The sequence below is a fragment of the Mirounga leonina genome, unplaced genomic scaffold (assembly GCF_011800145.1).
Source record: "Mirounga leonina isolate KUSES-001 unplaced genomic scaffold, KU_Mleo_1.0 Mir_174, whole genome shotgun sequence".
In the NCBI taxonomy this organism is placed as follows: Eukaryota; Metazoa; Chordata; class Mammalia; order Carnivora; family Phocidae; genus Mirounga; species Mirounga leonina.
Window position 1 is genome coordinate 43,466,616 of NW_023270451.1, and position 19,324 is coordinate 43,485,939.

A 19,324-nucleotide genomic window follows, 5' to 3' on the forward strand; every position below is an offset into this window, starting at 1 on the left:
GGAAGGAAGGAAGGAAGGAAGGAAGGAAGGAAGGAAGGAAGGAAGGAAGGAAGGAAGGAAGATTGGTCAATTCTAGATGAAGATACCAGGAGATTCTAAGGCAAACCTGGGCCATCATAATCTCCATGCTGTCCCTGTCTTTACCCGCCAAAGCCACACTGAACAAATCGATTGCCTCTTCTGACAGGTCTCCTCATATGTGGAGCTCTTCACCAAGCTAAGCATTATGACCATACACTCTTCCTCATTCAAGGTTTCCAGAGCCTTCATTTTTTGACAGCCCTTCTCTAGAGACCTATTTCACTAAATGTGACAACCAGAACTGATGTGGTCTAGCAATGACCATGGTGGGGTGACCACTCACCATAGCCAGGATGTGATACCTCTATTAAGTCGGCTTTTGGAGGTCTGCAACAATGTGGGCTCAAGCTGAATTTTTGAGGAAGTGAAAGCCCAGAACTGTTGTTGCACAGCATAGATCCTCTCCTCCCCCCACCCCCACACTCACCTTACCTTATATTTCCCCTGGAATAATCAATGTGAGAATCCAGAAGAAATCCCCATCAAAAGTCTACTATGAAAAATCCAAGGAGAACATTGGGAAATGCTGAGAATTCTGAGCATCTGGTCCTTTCATAATGGGATAAAGGAAGTCTATGAATGACAGCCCCTAACACAGCGTTCCAAGGTTTGGTGGACTGTTGTCCTGCTTAACTTCCCTCCACTCAGGAGGATATCTGGCTAGTATAAGGGAGAATCTGCAAAGCACAGATGAGTTTTTGCTATAATCCCACAATGAGAGCTGTCTAACAATAGAATGGACCAGAATGGACCTGATAATTAATGTGCCCTTAATCATCACAATGTTTAGGGGCGCCTGGCTGGCTCAGTCAGAGGAGCATGTGACTCTTGATCTTAGGGTTTCAAGTTTGAGCCCCATGTTGTGTGTAGAGATTACTTAAAAATAAAATCTTAAAAAACATCATCACAATGTTTAAGCACAGCAGTAGGCCATTTGTCAGGATTCTTACAGAAGAAATCTTGTGGGGGGTTGCTGGATGAGTTTGAGACCTCCAATGACCCTTCCAGTACTTAAAATTTGATTAATTATAGAGCCTCTTTAAGATCTTTGAGCAAACTTAACTCATTTCCAATATTCTGGTGCCCTGGAGTAAGTGCAGGACTCAAACATTCACTCAACAATCAACCAACTACCCAAACCACATTTACTAAGTATCTCCCAGATGCCTGTCGTTGTCTATACAGGTGAAAATGAATCCTGTTCACTATCCTATCCAATTGCATCCTTTACTATTCTGCTTGTACCTTATTAATTTATCACTGAGCCACTTTAGGATGTTGATGACAATATTAAACCATTATTTAGGACATGCCATTCCCACCTATCATTTATTAATTATGGTACTTAATAATTTCCCAACCTCAAAATTTCTGTAACTCCAATGACTACAAATATATTCAGTTTCTTACTAAGGTAAAGCCTACATACTGAAATAAAAAATTGTGTTCCTATGGTAGAAAAGAATGGCCTTTTCTCCCCAAAGGAAATTATATTCAAAATAGACAAAACATACTAGGGAGAACAAGAGCCAAAACATTAAAAAAAGAAAGAGCTTAGAAGCAGATACAGTAATCTATTTGCAACTGCTATCTGCCCTTGTTCAAGAAAACTAAAAATAAAATTGGCCTGTGGTTTACTAAATTTGGTTGCAAGTGCTTTTCCCACCAAACCACTCGGCAATCACATCAATCACTAATAAAAATGACTGGGAGGGGGACAGAAAAGAGGCTATAGTAAAAATACACTGCATATTTCTGGAATGGATGATGAAACAGAATCACTTCTTGTTTCAACTATTTTAGCACCTTCTCATTTTACTCAATTTCAGGCCCATTAAAGGGACCGGGCAGTTGGGCAGAATAACAGGAGAACTCATTTTGAGAGAAGATTAAAACCCGCCCCAGTAAAAAACTGTCTTCAGTTACTGTACACATCAGTCAAACCAAATAATTCACTGTGGGTTTAACTCATTCTGTAGGACTCCGGAATAATGTATCACTCTTCTGAGAGAGGTGCAAGTCCATTAATTACCAAAATAAGCTGCCAGAGTCATACGGTCTTCATTCTTCCTCTATACAGTGTGTTTTAGTTTTGAGGCAAGAGGAGAAATTCAGATGGGAAATGAGCAATTTGGGAACCTCTTACAGTTCTTTGGCCCGGAGTAAGTAATCCTTTCTTCCTCTTTCAGAGTCAATCAGCAAAAGTTCTGAACACAGAAAGCAGGGCTTGGTCCCTCATGGCCACGCAGCAAGGAGAACCTCTAGCCAAATCCCGAATTATCACACTAAGAAATGACCCGGGCAAAGTAGACCAAGAGAAACAACCACATCCAGGTTGTGATCACCTCAAATGTATTGTGTGCATGTGTGCTTGTGTGTGTAACCATAGAACTATAAACACAAGCACCACTTTTGGAGGTTGTTCTACATGGGCCCTAGAGCCCAGCTACCTGGGTTCAAATTCTCACCCTGCCACTTATTGGGTAGAAGACCTTGTGCACAGTAACTTTTGCGATGCCTCAGCTTTTCTCTGTGACCAGTCAAGATACCTACCCCATACGGTGGCTGGGAGGTTACACAGGCTAACACAGGTAACATCCAAAGTACAGTACCTAATACATACAGATGTACCCTTGATAGTACAGTATTCATTCAACCCAAATTGTCACTTGCTCTAGCACACTGGCGTTCTGTGGCTGCCAAGAGCTATGCAACCATATGCTTAAATACCAAATCGCCTAAATTGTTCAGCCACGGCCATTACTCCTTCACCAAGTACTGCTTGTGAAAGGTTCTCTTGGCCCTGTTTCCTTTTTCAGGCATCAAGCGTCTGTTTTCCTCCAAATCTGCAAGTCACTGGGTCAAGGCTGTCAAGGCCCCTTTTCACACAGAGCAATCAGTCAAAGACTGAGAACGCTCTGTGCGGTGGTGGTGGTGGTCGCCTGGCCAATTTCACGGGGAGTCACTTCGTGGCTTTGGCAGAGTCTGCCACTGTCTGCTGGAATAAATCTGGAGCCATAATATGATTTGTCTATTTTGACTTGTGTACATTTTCTGAGTACAAGAGACTATTGATAAGGCATCTAAGTAAGAGGAAAAAATGTTTGTTGATTCTCCTGACAGCACAAAATGTTCATTCAGTGAAGGGAGGGAGGCCATTTGCTCATTATAATTATGGATTAAGGCTATATCTTCTATAGCCGTGGTTCCCAAATGCTAAAACACAAATTGCTGGGTCCCACCCCCATAGTTTCTGCTCTAGTAGGTCTGGCGCAAGGGGATTCGGTGCTGAAAATTCGCAATTCTAGTACAGTCCCAGTAGACACTGATACTGCTGGTCTGGGGATCACACTTTGAGAACCACTGCATCATAGATAGGAGTACCTCCCTAGCTGTAAGAAAGTTCAGTTCAGATCCCAGGCCAAAGCACACTACCAAGCAAAGAAGGAGTTATCATTCTCATCAGGTATTTGTTGAATGAATGCACAAGTGAACAAGCACGTGAGGAAGTCCTCCTCCATCAAGACATTTCCCGCATTTGTTTATATCAAAGCTACTGAACATGATATATAAATCAAGATGGCCTTCAATATCTTTCAACCAACCACAGTGGATTTTTTTTTTTAAAGATTTTTTTATTTATTCATTCGAGACACAGAGATACAGAGAGAGAGAGAGAGCATGAGCAGGGAGAGAAGCAGAGGGAGAGGGAGAAGCAGACTCCCCGCTGAGCAGGGAGCCCGATGCGGGGCTCGATCCCAGGACCCTAGGATCATGACCTGAGCCAAAAGCAGACGCTTAACCATCTGAGCCACCCAGGCGCCCCCAACCACAGTGGATTTTAAACAGGAAAAAAAGATTATAGCACACACACAAATCCTGTGATGATCTGCTAAATGTACCCCAACATCTATACTCTCTTTGCTCTTAACAATCGAAACTCCAGAGCTGTCACTGGGCAAATGGTTGTCCGTTTGCAAACTACGTTTCCCCACCTCCCTGCAGCGAGTGTACCCAATGATGACAAGTCCCTCTCTCCCTAGGCTGAAGAGTAGACAAGGCGAGAGGAGGCCAGCCTCAACCTAGACTCTAGGACCGTACTCTAAAGCAAAGGTGGGCAAACTTCTGTAAAGGGTTGGACAGCACATTTTCTGGCTTTGCGGGCCATATGGTCTCTGTCGCAACTATTCAACTCTGCCATTGTAGCACAAACGCAACCACAAACAAGATGAAAATAAATGAGTATGGCTGTGTTCCAATAAAACTTTATTTATGGACATAAAATTTGAGTTGCATATAATTTTCACATGTTAGAAAACGTTTTTTCCAACCATTTAAAAATGCAAAAACCATTCTTAGTATGTGAGCCACACAAAAACAGAGTACAGGCCAAATTTGGCCCATGGGCCATAATTTACCAACCATGCCCAAGAGGATGATGGAGCAACAGCAGAGAAGGAAGCTATCCTCAAAGAGCCTCATGGAGTAGAGGTATTATCCACCCAAACCACAGTCTACTTCTGTTAACAACACAGAAAGAAGCTTCTACCCCCTTTGAGCAATGGCATTTCAGGGTCCCTGTTAAGAAAGCTTAGCGTGTAACTCTAAACCACGCAGCTTCATATATAAAATCACATTTTGGTGTGAGATAGTCTGAGATATTAGGACTGCTGAAAATGAACAAAAAGTTAAAGAAACGGAAGAGTCCTTTTTTTTGAAATCCCTGATGTAAGCTTCAATTCCGTGTTTCTTGCTAACCTTCTAAGGCAGCAGAACGAACAGGGGTCAACATGGATCTTGATGGCTGCAAAAGAGACTGCCCGATGTCTACTCTCTCATTACTTCGTAACTGAACCCTGGACCATGGATCCTGCAGAAGGATCCCACTTCTTAGCCTCCCCAAGCTTAGATGGGAGTGGGAACCCTGGGCCTAGGAGAAAGGCCACAATGAACATGTGTGCACGTGTGTGCGCGTGCACACACACACACACACATTTCCTAACACTGCCCAGGCCTCTCCCCAAAACCATAGCTCATGAGGGACCAAGAGGAGGTAAATAGGCAAACAAGCCTCTCCGGCCCATCCAGGTCAATAGGCTACCTCCCACTGTTGGCCAGTGTAATGTAGGCATAGCATAGGGCTTCCCAGAAAGCCCTTTTGGCCTTCCTCTAAGCCTGGAAATCAGGGAGCCTTAACTAAGAGCTCTGGGACCATGAGGTAAAGACGAAGAGAATGGTAGGAATCTCAGCTAGCATGAACATCCTGGGTCACTGCAGAAGAGCAACAAGCTAAATCCAGAATTCTTTTACCTAAGCTACTGTGGTCAGGTGGCCCCAAATTAGACCCTATTTGCACAACTAAATAAAGATAAGAACCACATCAGTACAGTGCACAACTCCGAGACAGAGAATTCTCAGCTCTAAAGGAGCAACAATCACAGGATCAAGATGATGTCTTGTAGGGGATTCTGGGAAAGCCGGTTTTGCTTGCAGGTCCCCTCACCATTGGTTTACTCCGATCCTATTATACCTCCCAGTTGGTCCTCTGTACATGCGGCCCTACCACTGATTGCAGCTCAGCATTCAGTCTGACATGGACTCGGAGTCAGGCCTAGTGACGTCGAGCATTCAAAGCGATGTCAGGGAACCTGGCTCCTCATTTTGGCTCTCCACTAATGGCTGACAGCCAGTCAGTTGGTCAGAGCATCTCAGTGTACCAACCTGGGCTCTGGGCCCAGGAAACAACAGTGCATTGACTGAGTCTCTGCTACAGGGAGCTCACATCCTGATGAGGGAGACAGAGAATAGATGAACAAATACATAAGTAATAGGATTCCAATAGAGGCCATGCCTAGGTAGAGTATAATTGGGTAACGTGCTAGCATGAGGAGGGAGCGCAGGCTGCTCGGTTGGCTGAAGTAGAGGGGAAGCCTCTGAGCAGATGATACCTGAAAGATAAGGAGCCCATCAAGGGTGGCGGGCAGGGGTGGGGGTGGTGAGCCTTGGGAGCCCATGTCACCTGTCCCAATGTATACAGAGCCTGTTATCCTGGATACTGCATGCAAACTAGAGTCTAGTGGGCCAGACTTCACTCCTAAGGCCTAAACAGTTTTTATAATTTTTACCCAATTTTTAGCCCTGATATTCCTCATCCATAAAAACATACATAATTATACTGGGGATTTAAAAGTTCTTTTCCCTTAGACTGTGATCTTTTAAAAGCAGCTACTTCAGTTTTGTTCATAAGAGCAAAAAGAACTTAACAGAGATGGATGATACTGCCCCCAAGGTGGTGAAAACTGGGGTGGGGCAGTGGAATCCCTTTCTCTCTTTATACACAAAGCACAGGTATGTATACAGCCCAAAACCTCCCAGTACATCTGTAGTATGAAAATTTCCATGGGTGGAGGACGGATAGGAAACAATGTCTACAACAGTTCCTGGGGAGGGGCTTAATGAATAAGGGGTTGAGAAACACTGATTTACATAAATACCTCATCTAAAATGTAAGAGACTGAACCCCCACTGTCATTCTCTATCCCCTCATTCTTTTTTTTTTTTTTTTAAGATTTTATTTATTTACTCAACAGAGAGACAGAGAGAGAGCACAAGTAGGCAGAGCAGCAGGCAGAGGGAGCAGCAGGCTCCCCGCGGAGCAGAAACTGATGCGGGGCTCGATCCCAGGACGCTGAGATCATGACCTGAGCCGAAGGCAGTCGCTTAACCGACTGAGCCAGCCAGGTGCCCCCTATGCCCTCGTGCTGCTTTACTGTCCTTTCCAGCGTACAGGACACATTTTGTTGCTGCTGCTTATCTGGGTCCTCATCTAGAACGCAGGCTCCACGAGAGTCGAGACTGTGTGCCCCGCTGTGTGTGCAGCACGTGGGTCAGCGCAGGTGCACTGGCTGAGCGAGAGGAGGCTGTTGGCTTACGTGTCCTCAAAGGCTCCTCCTGCTGTCAAGTTCCGTGATTCTAAGATGCCCTTCATAGCACTGTCAGCCACAAAGCATCATTTTTGATCCATCCCAGGAGGCCATTCCTTGCATACCAAAAGCATCTCATGAGAAGGTGGCCTCCTTTATGCCCCCCCCCCCCCCCCGGACCAGCTGTGTTTTAGGAAGTCTTTCGTGTATTTATCAAAGCAGCTCCACGGTCAGAAACTCCAGTGTAACGGAACCTCATGCTGTATCAGGTGGTGAGGAGCAGACTACAGGATTTCGGAAATTATCAACAAGATACGGACCTTTCTGACTCACACTCGGCTTCTGTCAAGAGGGAGGGAGTATCGCTTCTTGGCCTTTTGGCTAAGATCAAGTGAAGAGGGAGGTACTGAGCTGTTTAGGAGTCTTCCTTGGAGAAGAGAAATTCTTGAGCTGTCTGTATGCGGCAAGAGGCATGAACCACAGCATCTTTAGACCTAAAGGGAACCTCAGAAAGCATCCATTCCCACTGTCGTGTCACTCTAGATCTCAAAGCCCAAGTTTGAACTCCGGTTGCTTTCAGTGAGTGACAGAGGGCAATTATCTAACTACGCGGTAGCTCATCTCTTCCATCTGTGAACTGGGAATAGTAATGGGTGTGCCCTATAGGTGAATTAATTTGTGTGAAGGACTCAGAACCATAGTAACGCCTAGTACACTAGGCACTCAACGTATATTAGCCACTGTCACTGTAACTGGCATTTTGGTTTTCACTGCTTTTAAACTTGAAAAATCTTTTAATCTAAGAAAAGAACACCCCAAGTCTCTGTATGAAGGGGATTAAAATTACTATGTAGTTCTATAGAAATCCTAGAGCCCCAAGAAGCACTCCTGGAAAACCAGTGATTAAGCTCCATACAAATATTTTACTCCCCAAGAAATGGAGACTCAAGGTTGATGTCAAAGTCACACTAGAACTCCAGTCTCAACTACTGACCCCTCTTGTGCCATGTTCCCAGGTGCTCCTCATTATCAAGGAAGTACAGAACATGTGTGCTAATGGGGCTTTACCGCTGTCATAGGAATGAGGGGTCATGGGTGATATGCAGAAACAGAATGCAGAAAGCAGTGCGCTTGACCTTCACAGAGAATCGTGAAGTTCACCATGGCCCGTGTACAGAGCAGAAAGTCCTGTGGAATCCCTAACAGAGGGTAATACTTCCAGAGAACCCACCGCTTTTCCCAATAGCCTTGGCTAGCGACTAGCCAGAATCAGAAGCAGTCTATAGCTATCCTTTATTCCTAAGGACCCCACCATTCCCAGGGCAGTATGGTGAAGGCTTTGGAGTTAAGCAGGCCTGGCTGCGTAATCTAGACAGTTACTTACCCTCCTTAAGGTTCAGTGTCTTGACCTACAACTACAGATAACAATAGCACCTCCCTCACGGCCTTCCTGAGAGAGTCAAATGAGAGAATACATTCAATTGTGTTTCACAGTCCTTAGGTGGACTCAGTAGTCCTATAGTTGGAGCTCAATATATTGTAAATCCTATTATTATTATAACCACCCACTCTTTCCCCATTTGACTACTAGAATATATATTAGCTAATCAAGAAAAGCAAAATTCTCAAAAACAAACTTACTTGTCCATCCAGGGTGGGAACCTGTCAGCTGTCCACCCAAATCAGGCCCGCCCATACTCCACGGTAAAAAATTCTGATTAGGCCTCACTGGGGGCTACATGTGGCAGGGCCTCTGCAGCTACAAGTGGCCAAGCAATGAGGTTCTCACCGATGCAACAGGGTGGGATGACAGGTTACCCCTGAAGGCCTTGGCCACAGCACATTGCACGTGCAATCCTCCACATTCTTTACCTTTCTCCCAAAATGAATACAAAGTTTCAACCTCAGGGAAGGACCCTAGGGAACGCAGCTTGTACCATATAGAAGAAGAGTAGACTTTGGGAGAACAGACATTAGATGGAATGACATGGAGCTGAGTAGCCTGCCTCACTACCCTGGATCCTTATGGGCAAGAGAAATTTCCTGGACCTTTCATCTATGTAATGTTGGGCCTGTTTGTTATGATAGCTGAGTCTTTTATCCTGGTATATCCACTCCTTGGGAGAAATGACTGAGCTGAAAATTTATAATACTTTTGAACAAGCTGATGATAAAAATCACAGACACAATCTGAGAGCCAACTCACGGGTTAGGACAGGAGTTAGACTATGAGAACAAAATATTTTTTATATGCCCTTTAAGTCTTGTAGATACACCATGAAGATCAGCCTGCATACTGTTTTCAACTCCTCTGATACAACAAAGGCATAGCTTCCTTGAGTGTGTAGAAAGTGTCTGATTAAAGGCAAAGCATGGAACTAACTCAAAGATTTTAAATTCCTACGGCTTCAAAAGTCTGTATTTCCAGGCAAAATGTGAAAGTGGGGAAAAAAAATGACTAACTCTGTTTTTAGGAATAATCTAATCTGGTCCTTGGAGCTGAAGGCTTCACGGTAGAGGATACTTGTCTGGATACAATTCAGTGGATATCAGTTTACGTTCCTACATCATAAACTTGGTGCTATTGCATAATGGGGACACAGAGATGAAACACAGAGCCATGAATCATGCCTTTTGGAGGCTCCCAATCTAGTGAGGAGACACAGACATACTGAAAGAACAATAACAGAACACTGTCTGTAGTACCTGTTACACCACATAATAATAAAGCATTATAGCATCAGCTCATTATTTATTAAATGTTTCACATGTGCCAGACATACTAGGGCTCAGCACTTACTTAACCCTCATAACAGCCCTGTATTGTGGACATCACATTTCTCATTTTGTAAAGGAGAAAATTATACTTTAGTAAGTTGCCCAAAGTCACAGAGCAGCCCACCCAGAACCTGGGGTGTGTGATCCCAGTGACCGCTCCCTCAGCCACCAGAAGGTGTGACGTAGAATGGACGGAAAGGAGGTTTTGGACTGGCAGGTCAGCCCTGTCCCATCCTCTGGGATGCTGGCTCAGAACTGGGGGAAGAGAAGGGTCGTAAGATTCTGCCCATAAGGCAGTCCCAGAGCTTCTCTGAAGCTCTCTGTGCTGGAAAAGGGCATCACAGTTAGGGTACCCAACCTTCTCAGCCTTGTCAACAGGTCAGGAACTTAGAAGACAGGCACATGAGGCTACCCAAATTAAAGTCTTTGGATTCTTTCTTTCTTTCTTTCTTTCTTTTTTTTTAGAGACAGAGGGAGAGGGACAGAGAGAATCTTAAGCAGGCTCCACGCACAGCACAGAGCCCCACACAAGGCTCAATCTCATGGTCCTGAGATCATCACCTGAGCCGAAACCAAGAGTTGGACACTTAACCAACTGAGCCACCCAGGCACCCTGAAGTCTTTGAATTCTTACATAACCTCAGAATGGAAAAGGTTCATCCCTAACCAGAGAAGGCGATTCCCCTCTTTTTTGTGACTAAGGAGAAATAATTTTAACTGCTTTTGCTTTTTTTTTTAATTTCTTTTTAAAAAATTTTTTTAAGTAGGCTCCACACCCAATGTGGGGCTTGAACTTACAACCCTGAGATTAAGAGTCACATGCTCTATCAACTGAGCCAGCCAGGTGCCCCTACTTCTACTTTAAGTCTTAATTTCCCTGTGTGAAACACTTCTTCATTCCTTATTGGGGAGTCCCAATGTATGCCTCGCACATTCTCTAGGAAGGTGTAGGGACAGCAATCTCATGTTTACACAGTATTATAATCATTTTAGGGGAAATTTATATTTCTGTATTAAATTTCAAATCCTTTTGGACTTTTTCTATTTCTATTAAACAGTATCTGTGATAATGGCTTACTGTCTGCTCACATCTCTCCGCCTCCCTTGCTCTATCAATTCTGTGCTTGGCCACATGACTTGATGTGGCTAAAGGAACGGTACGGCCATGACATGAATAGAGGCCTTTAAATGAGCTTCCATGGTGTGGTGCAGCATTTGTGCTCCGTGGTCTGCCAGGAGAAAAGCATGCCCCTAGTAGCTGTTGGCCCTTCAGCCTGGTCCCAAAATGAACACATGTCCACTGACTTGTGCCAGCCTGCATAGGATCAGTTGACCGGCAGCCTGACGCAGAGCCGCCCAGCTGAATCACCCTGCAGACCAGTGAGCATAGGAGTAATTGCTTACTGTTGAGAGCCAGTGAGTTTTGGGCTATATTACTGTGGCAGTAGCTGACTAATGGCATCATCATTTTATATCAACTGGAAAGGCTAAATTACAGGTACAAATCTATGTATTTCTGGGTAAAGCATACTGTGTGATTATTCCCTTGGACTGTACAGGCATCCTGTCACCCAAAACACACCATTTCTCAATTACTTGAAAAAAGATTCTGGCAGGTTAGAATGTAGAGAACAGGGGCGCCTGGGTGGCTCAGTCGGTTAAGTGTCTGCCTTCAGCTCAGGTCATGATCTCGGGGTCCTGGGATGGAGCCCCGTGTCTGGCTCCCTGATCAGCGGGGAGCCCGCTTCTCCCTCTCCCTCTGCCCTCCCCTCTGCTCATGCTCTCTCTCTCTCTCTCTCTCTCAAATAAATAAATAAAATCTTAAAAAAAAAATGTAGAGAACAGGTTCATATACCCTCAATAAATACAAAAGCTCATTTTGACAGGGAAATGTTTATGCTAATGTCTCCCCATATGATACAGATGTGGAAGAGAAACCAGGATCTATTTTTCATGGAAGAGATACATAAAATACTAAAATTTCAGAATAAAAAGGGTACTGATGGTGAAATAGTATCTTTAGGCTCATGGTCCCTATAATCTCCCTCAGTAATTTTTCTGTCCTTCTGTCAATATGTTTTAGGTTACTACTGCCAAGACCATTCTCTCCTCTCTTCTCCCCACAGCCTACCCCCGCCCCCGGTTCTGCCAATACTCCCATCACTAAAGTCTAGCAAGATTTCAAGAAGCTCCTAAAAGAATTTTTTAAAGAAATCCATAGGTCACAGGTTAGGACAGGAACCAAACATTATTGTTTAATGCATCATGATTATTGATAATCCTTGTTTTACTCCACTCCAAAATAAAACAGCAAACACTACATGAGTTACGTTAGTCAAATGAATGACTTTAGTCAAAAATTTTTATTTCACTATAGATTTTGAAAAATTTTTTTAAAGATTTTATTTATTTATCTGACAGAGAGAGAGACAGAGCGAGAGAGGGAACACAAGCAGGGGGAGTAGGAGAGGGAGAAGCAGGCTTCCTGCGGAGCAGGGAGCCCGATGCGGGGCTCGATCCCAGGATCCTGGGATCATGACCTGAACAGAAGGCAGACGCTTAATGACTGAGCCACCCAGGTGCCCCTAGATCTTGAAATATTAATGGGATTTTTAGCATTGAACAAAAAGTGAACTAGATTTGAGGAGATCTAGAGGCCAGTTAGTTTCCCAGATCTCTACATGGCTTTGCAGGGGGTAATGGAGTCCTTGAGTGACTTGAATGTTACAGAAAGCATAGTGGAAACTATAACCATAATAAACCTGAACAACATTCCACATCATTGTTAAGGTTGGAATTAATTTTTTTTAAGATTTTTTAAAATTTTATTTTAAGTACGATCTACTCCCCAATGTGCGGCTCAAACTCATGATCCCAAGATCAAGAGCTGCATGTTCCACAGACTGAGGCAGCCAAGTGCCCCGTGGCTGGAATTATTTTAACTCTCTTTGGTGACACTGGCTGACACACAGGGCTCCATTGGAGGTCCTGACGATGGCTCCCATCCTATCCTCAACCACTTCCCCCTTTCTCCATCTTCTCCCACCACACCAGCCTCTTTGCTGCTCCTCAAACATACCAGACACTCCTGCTCTGACCCTTTGTCCTTGCTGGTCCTCCTGCCTGGAACACTCATCCCCCTTGAGACCCGAATGGCTCCTTCATGTCCCTACTTCGTTCAGGTCCCTTCCGAGATGGCTGCCTCTCAGAGGCCATTCCAGACCTCTCAAACAGGCCTCCCAACCTCTGTCTTCTCGTCACAGCCTTATGACTTGGAAGTTATCTTATGGATTTGTGTTTTTTTCTTGCTGCTCCCATGAGCACGGACTGTGTGTGGTTCACTACAATACCCCAGCTCCTGGAGAGTGTCCGCATAGCTCACGCTCAATAAATACTTACTAAATATATAAACGAGAGTTTTAGAAGTCGCTACATGAAAAAAAAAAAAGGAAAAAGAAAGCATTTACTTATTAAATTAGATTGTTGGACAAAAATCTTTCAATGCATAGAATCCATGGGGAGGGAGAAAAAATAACTAAAGGGACCCTCAACGATAGAGTAGGAAACCATTTTCTTATTCAACTACAAAGAAGTCACATAAGCCTGGACCAGCTGGTTAACTATATCAGATCTTAGTGCACTCTTTAAGGGGGAAAACCACTGGCAGTATATTCTGTAGGACTGAAAATTATTTCAGTCATTGTCAAATACCATTCAGAAACAAAGAAGTTAAATATTCTCTGCCATCAGTACACAACTCAACTATTGCCACTCGACCTTCTAAAGCAAGGCCTATCCTGGAACTTCCCAGAGAAGCTTCCAGCATTTCAGTATGTGACATTTCAAGGACTGTTATTAAAGAGATGCACAGCCACTTAGCCAGGAGAGCATGGCATTTGGTTAGATTCCTATAGTCATGTTCTTGGACTGCTTCATAAAAGCCCCACAAATCCTCTCGAATGACTCACAATAAACCCTTACAAACAATACATACAAAATCATCTCCTGTTTTTCCATTGCTTGGTGCAACATGAAAAAACTATGTTTTCTGTTTATATAGTTTAATAAACCTCTCTAGACTCTTGAAATGCCTTTTCTCCCAAATAGAAAATTGTATTTATCAAATATGGAAGTCATTTTTCTAATCACATGATCTAACAGCTCAAAAACTTAAATCTGGATAAACAATCCTAAATTAAGGCTGGTATATTTTGAAACAGCAAGAATTTGTGTGTGGAATGTTTTAACAGCTCATGGATTCCTATGACCGCTCAGTATGACTTACACAAATACAAACCAAAACTCTACCAGGGAAATCAAATTTCATCAAATATCTCCAAGTAAAAATGCTTAACAAAAAACAGAAATGTGTAATGTTAGTTTGATTCTTCTTCTTCCATCATATTATGGAAACATAAAGAAGAGAGAAGAATCTGCAGAATATGGGCACTGGCAGCAGCATCATGGATGCAAGAAGATGGTACGAGAATATTAGCATTAATATTTACAGGATGCTTCCTTAGCTGCCAGGCCCTTCATATGCATGTTTTTATTTAATCCTTATAACAACACTCTGAGATAAATACCATCTTCATCTGACAGAAGTTGAGGCCCAGGTGAGTTAAATAACCTTGGCCAAGGTCACATAGCCAGCAGGGTTCAGGGCCATACCGCTACTCACTCCACAGGAAAGCCTCCCACACAGCTTCCTCCAGAAGGCAAGGAAGGGGGCTCACTGGAGAGCTCCCTTTTTTTCAGAATTCACCAGAGTTCCAACAGCTAACATACCAAATAAATGTGTCTCACCACACCTTGAGATATATACCATTATTCCCATTTTAAAGATTTTTTAAAAAAAATTAAGGCACAGAGAGGTTTTATATTTGACAGAAGGAACAAAGCCAGGATCCCAAGGGAGGTAAGTTGGCTCCCGTAACCACAGGCTGGACCACTGTTCTACTGTTGTTCTCTCGGCTCCTCTTGGCCAAGCACTCTTGCCCACTCATGACTTCAACTTCCTCGGCTTCTTCATCTACGGAATTAGCTAGTTGGACTAGATCACCTCTAAGTTTCCTCCTGGCTTTTCTGTGATACAGTGCTCAAATTCATCTGCTCGAAATCATCTTTTTGCCGTGATGAAAACTCGCAGGACAGAGTGAGTGGTCCTGCTTTTTTCCTCAGCGGGAGAAAATGCACCCAATAATGATCCTAATATACTTTCAGGATTAAGTTCATTTTTTAGAATTTTGTATAGTATAAAAGAAAATTTGAAATCACAAAGTTTTCATTTTTTAAAAATTAACCATTTCCTGAAAAGAAATGGAAATTTAAAAACAAAACAAAATTATAAGCTACTATTCTTTCCATTACACCTTCTGTAGGTTGTATAGCTTTTTTGCTGGAAACAACGGTCTTCAACATTTACTGTGCATCTCAGCATCTATACATACTCCATTAAAACACACGCCTATCATCAGTATCTTATTAAATACAGTGATTAGCAGGAGTGGAATAGTTTTCTTGCACAGTGTTTTAAAACCATCTATACTGGTTGCAAACTAGTATAAGAAGAGAGATTTCACGTAAAAATCTTAGTTCCTAGCTTCTCTCTCCCAAATAAGGACAAGGATCTGCCAACTGCCTGCACTCCAACCTGACAACACTGGGCTGCAGGTGAGTGGAAGCTGCCTTCGTAAGCAAAGCCAGGGCTCCCTCTAGTTTGCCAGAGTGGTGAGGACCACTCCCAATTAGACTGAATTTGGTCACTTTGTTCATACACTGTGTCCTGCGGGCATCAAGTCTGAGAAGTTTAGAAGACAGGTTTCCCAGTTTGGGCATTTCTGCTCGAACCCCACACCTGAGATAGTGTCACGTCTTCGAAACTGTTCTACATTAAGTGTTTGCCTCCAGTAAAACTAAAAATTACACTTACTGAACTGAAACCCAAAAAGGTCACACCCCTTTAAAAGTGTTATTCCTTTAAAAAAAGAAAATCCACAATCTTTGCAATGCTAGTTATTCCATTTGTGTAAACCAACGGGTTCCCAACTCTGACAACAAATTAGAATCAACTTTGACAGGTGCTCAGACCCAGATCGCCCCACATCAATCACATCAGAAGCTCTGGGGGTGGAGCCAGGCAGCTATTCTTACTTTTTCCAGGTTCACCCATGTGATTCTGATGACACCTCATGTTAAAAACTGCTGTGCCATACAGGCACTTATAAATCAGTAAGACTGATTGCCGCAGGCCACAGATAAGAATTCTCATTACTTTACAATGTAATCCATTAACACTTAAGGTGCCATTATTTTTCCAGGTTTTGACAAAGTATTATTTCTTTATTCTAACATCTGATGTGAAATGTCCATAAAACTTCCCTTAACCAAATTTCCTGTCTGGTGTTCCCATATTTCAAACAAATATTTTGGTGTGGGTCCCTGAAAGTGCTCAGTGCTGAAGTGAGGCCAACATACAAAAGGGAGTTTCCAGCTCAGGCAGAACATTGAGACCTATTAGTTTAAAGCAAACACTGTCAACCAATGAGTTGGTGCCAAACTCCAGATGTCTAGTATCAGAAATATCCTACCAAAAGATCTCCTCGGTAAAGATCTAAAATTGAAACTCTTTATAGATTGCTTGGGGCCTATGAAATAAATGCCCGCGAGATATCTGCTGAGCCCTGAAGAGGAATTGTAGTCTACAGTCCACCGGCCTGTCAGTTATCTCAATAAAGTGAGATTAGCTGGGGAAAGGAGAGGCCTAGAGAAGTTCATCTAGAATTTCTGAGGTGAAGGCTTTCTGTAAGAGGTCCTCAGCTTACAAAGAAACTTCAATACCCCATTTCTTTCATTTTATGTTTGATACCTGAAGAAGCATGGGCATAATTTATGCTTATTTATGCTTATTACCATGCTGTTCAGTTTTCTTAACGGTAAGTAAAGTACAAATATGTCTTTACAAATTTCCCTGCTTTTGCCATTACTTATATAATTACACTATGTACTGACAATCAGGCAGCTGGATTAGCATTCAAGAGACTTTTGCTGAATGATTAGGTAAGAAAAACAGTGGTTCAATTTAAGCCCAGATGTCCTCCTGCACCAGCTGTTTAAGGCCTGGTGATGAATAGGACCTGAAAAGCGCTCTGTGAAGGACACCAGGGAAGCGTCCAGCAGGAAAGGCTCTACACATACCCAGGCGACTAGGATTTCAGCTCTTCATTCACAGTGCTTATAGCTGGGTCCCATTAGGTTATCATTGGTCCAAACAAATTTTTAAATTAATGCACATGAACATAATCCCAATACTTTAATTTGGAAACCTAAACTAAAAGAGAAGTTTGTGTGTATAGTGTTGGGTATTATGTTTGTCAGGAGTCTCCCACCCCCAGATAAGCTAAGTATCCGCGAGGGAGAGAAAACTAGTTAGCACCTTTAGACAATCTAGTAATTACAACCACTTTAGAACTGCCAGATTATTCGTTCCATTATTGTTACTGTGATGATGGGATGCTCATGGACGCTCCCAACCACCGTAAACATCTTCAGTAGTCTGGAAACATTTCTATTTTTTTTAATCTTATTTATTTGTTTGTTTGTTTTTTGAGAGAAAGTGCACATGAGCTGGGGGGGCGGGGGGAGGAGCGGAGGGAAAAGAGAGAGAATCCCAAGCAGCCTCCACACTCAGCTTAGCACAGAGCCTGACGCGGGCTCGATCTCATGACCACGAGATCATGACCTGAGCTGAAACCAAGAGTCGGACCCTTAAGTGACTGAGCCAGCCAGGTACCCCTGGAAACATTTCTATTTCTACCAGAAGACAGGTTATCAAAGCATCTCCCCAACGATCCAAATTGCTGCCTTTGGAAGTCCAACCTTTCTTCTGTATGTGAGACACTCAGGTATATAAAAGCCTTTATTAAAATGTAAATATCTTGTACAGGGCCACAACACAGGCTGTATACAGCAGGTACTAAGGTATAGGAGGACACCTGAGAGCAAAGCCTACCCCTTACTCCCCTGAACATTCTTCTAGCTGTGCACTATAAGCTACATTATTTGCTCTGTATCTTCACCTATGTCTCGTGTTAGATGGGACAAATGCGGCTTTCTTAAGCAATACATAAAAAGCAATGAGCCTGTGCCTCACTAGTAGATGGTTAATAAACAGTAGCTATTGTTACTATTTTATACAAACAAGAAGACTGTCAGAACCGTCCAAGTTAGAAAAGCTAAAAGGTAGTTGGATTCAAGATTCAAAATCCTGCTAGTCCAAGCTTTCTCCTCCCCGCTAGCCCCCTGCCTCCTTTATACCAAACTGCCCCAGCAAAAAGGTCAGAGGAAGCAAGATACGCTCTTGTCCCAGCATTGTTTAAGTCCTAGAATGTCCTAGGCAACCACATATTGTAGGCAAGAAATCATTCAACTGAGCTTCATAATATCCTCAAAGTGGAACAAGCCTCACCAAGTTCAATTCCCAAGTATGAAAATGAAGACATGGATTTCTCTTTCAAATCTACTTCAAAAAACAAAGTCTTCCTCAAATTCCTTTAATATAAACTGCTTGGGCTAATTGCATAACTGGTATTTGTGTCTGCCATAAACATACATATAAACACATAAACATATTATTCTTCATATATGCACACTTCCCAAGAAGATAAGCTTCAAAGATGTTTTTCACCACCCAAAGTTACCTTTGAATTTACTCTTCTTACTGTCCAAAGCACTTCTCAATTTTTGTTTTCATTTCATTTCTGAAAACACTTCTTGAAGGAAGAGGCTAGGAAGATGACAAGGCCCATCCTCCAGGTAGGGGTTGTGTTTTGGTGGGAGGCAAAGTATACAAGTGGTTACCCTGAAGTATGGTGGGCAGGTACTACAGGACAAAGAGGGAAGGACCAATCATAATGATGCTATTTTCTGAGGTAGGAGAGGCTTTCTGCTCTGAAGGAAAATATTTCTGTTTTATAATCTTTTTTTTTTTTTAAAGATTTTATTTATTTGACAGAGAGAGCAAGAGAGCACAAGCAGGGGGAACAGTAGAGGGAGAGGGAGAAGCAGACTCCCCACTAAACAGGGAACCCGATGCGGGGCTCGATCCCAGAACCCTGGGATCATGACCTGAGCCGAAGGCAGACGCCCAACCATCTGAGCCACCCAGGTGCCCCACTGTTTTATAATCTTACCAAAATAAACATTCTGGTTCATATTTCACTAGATAACGTATTTAACTCCAAATTGGAAGTACTTCTAGGACGGGATAATGTTTATTTCATAGGCTTGCAATGACGGTGAATTAAATATTGTATGAAAATTGGTTAATACAATCTCTGGCACATAGTGGTGAGTCCCTAAGTGGTACCAAGAAATGGATCCATGTTTTGTGAGGTCTGCAGCTTTAGACTCTTTATGGAAAAAAAAAAAATTACAAATACAAAATGATTACAAAAATCATCATTTATTTAGATTAAGAAATCACAACAAAATACAAAAAGGGAACATTACCAAAACATCACTAAATCAAAATCCAGAATAAG

At 42.9% G+C, this 19,324-nt stretch overlaps 1 protein-coding gene across 2 annotated transcripts in view; it reads right to left on the bottom strand.

Moving 5' to 3' along the window:
- Positions 1–19,324, bottom strand: part of JAZF1 (JAZF zinc finger 1) — a 325,686-nt gene that overhangs the window by 296,820 nt on the left and 9,542 nt on the right. The window lies entirely within an intron of this gene.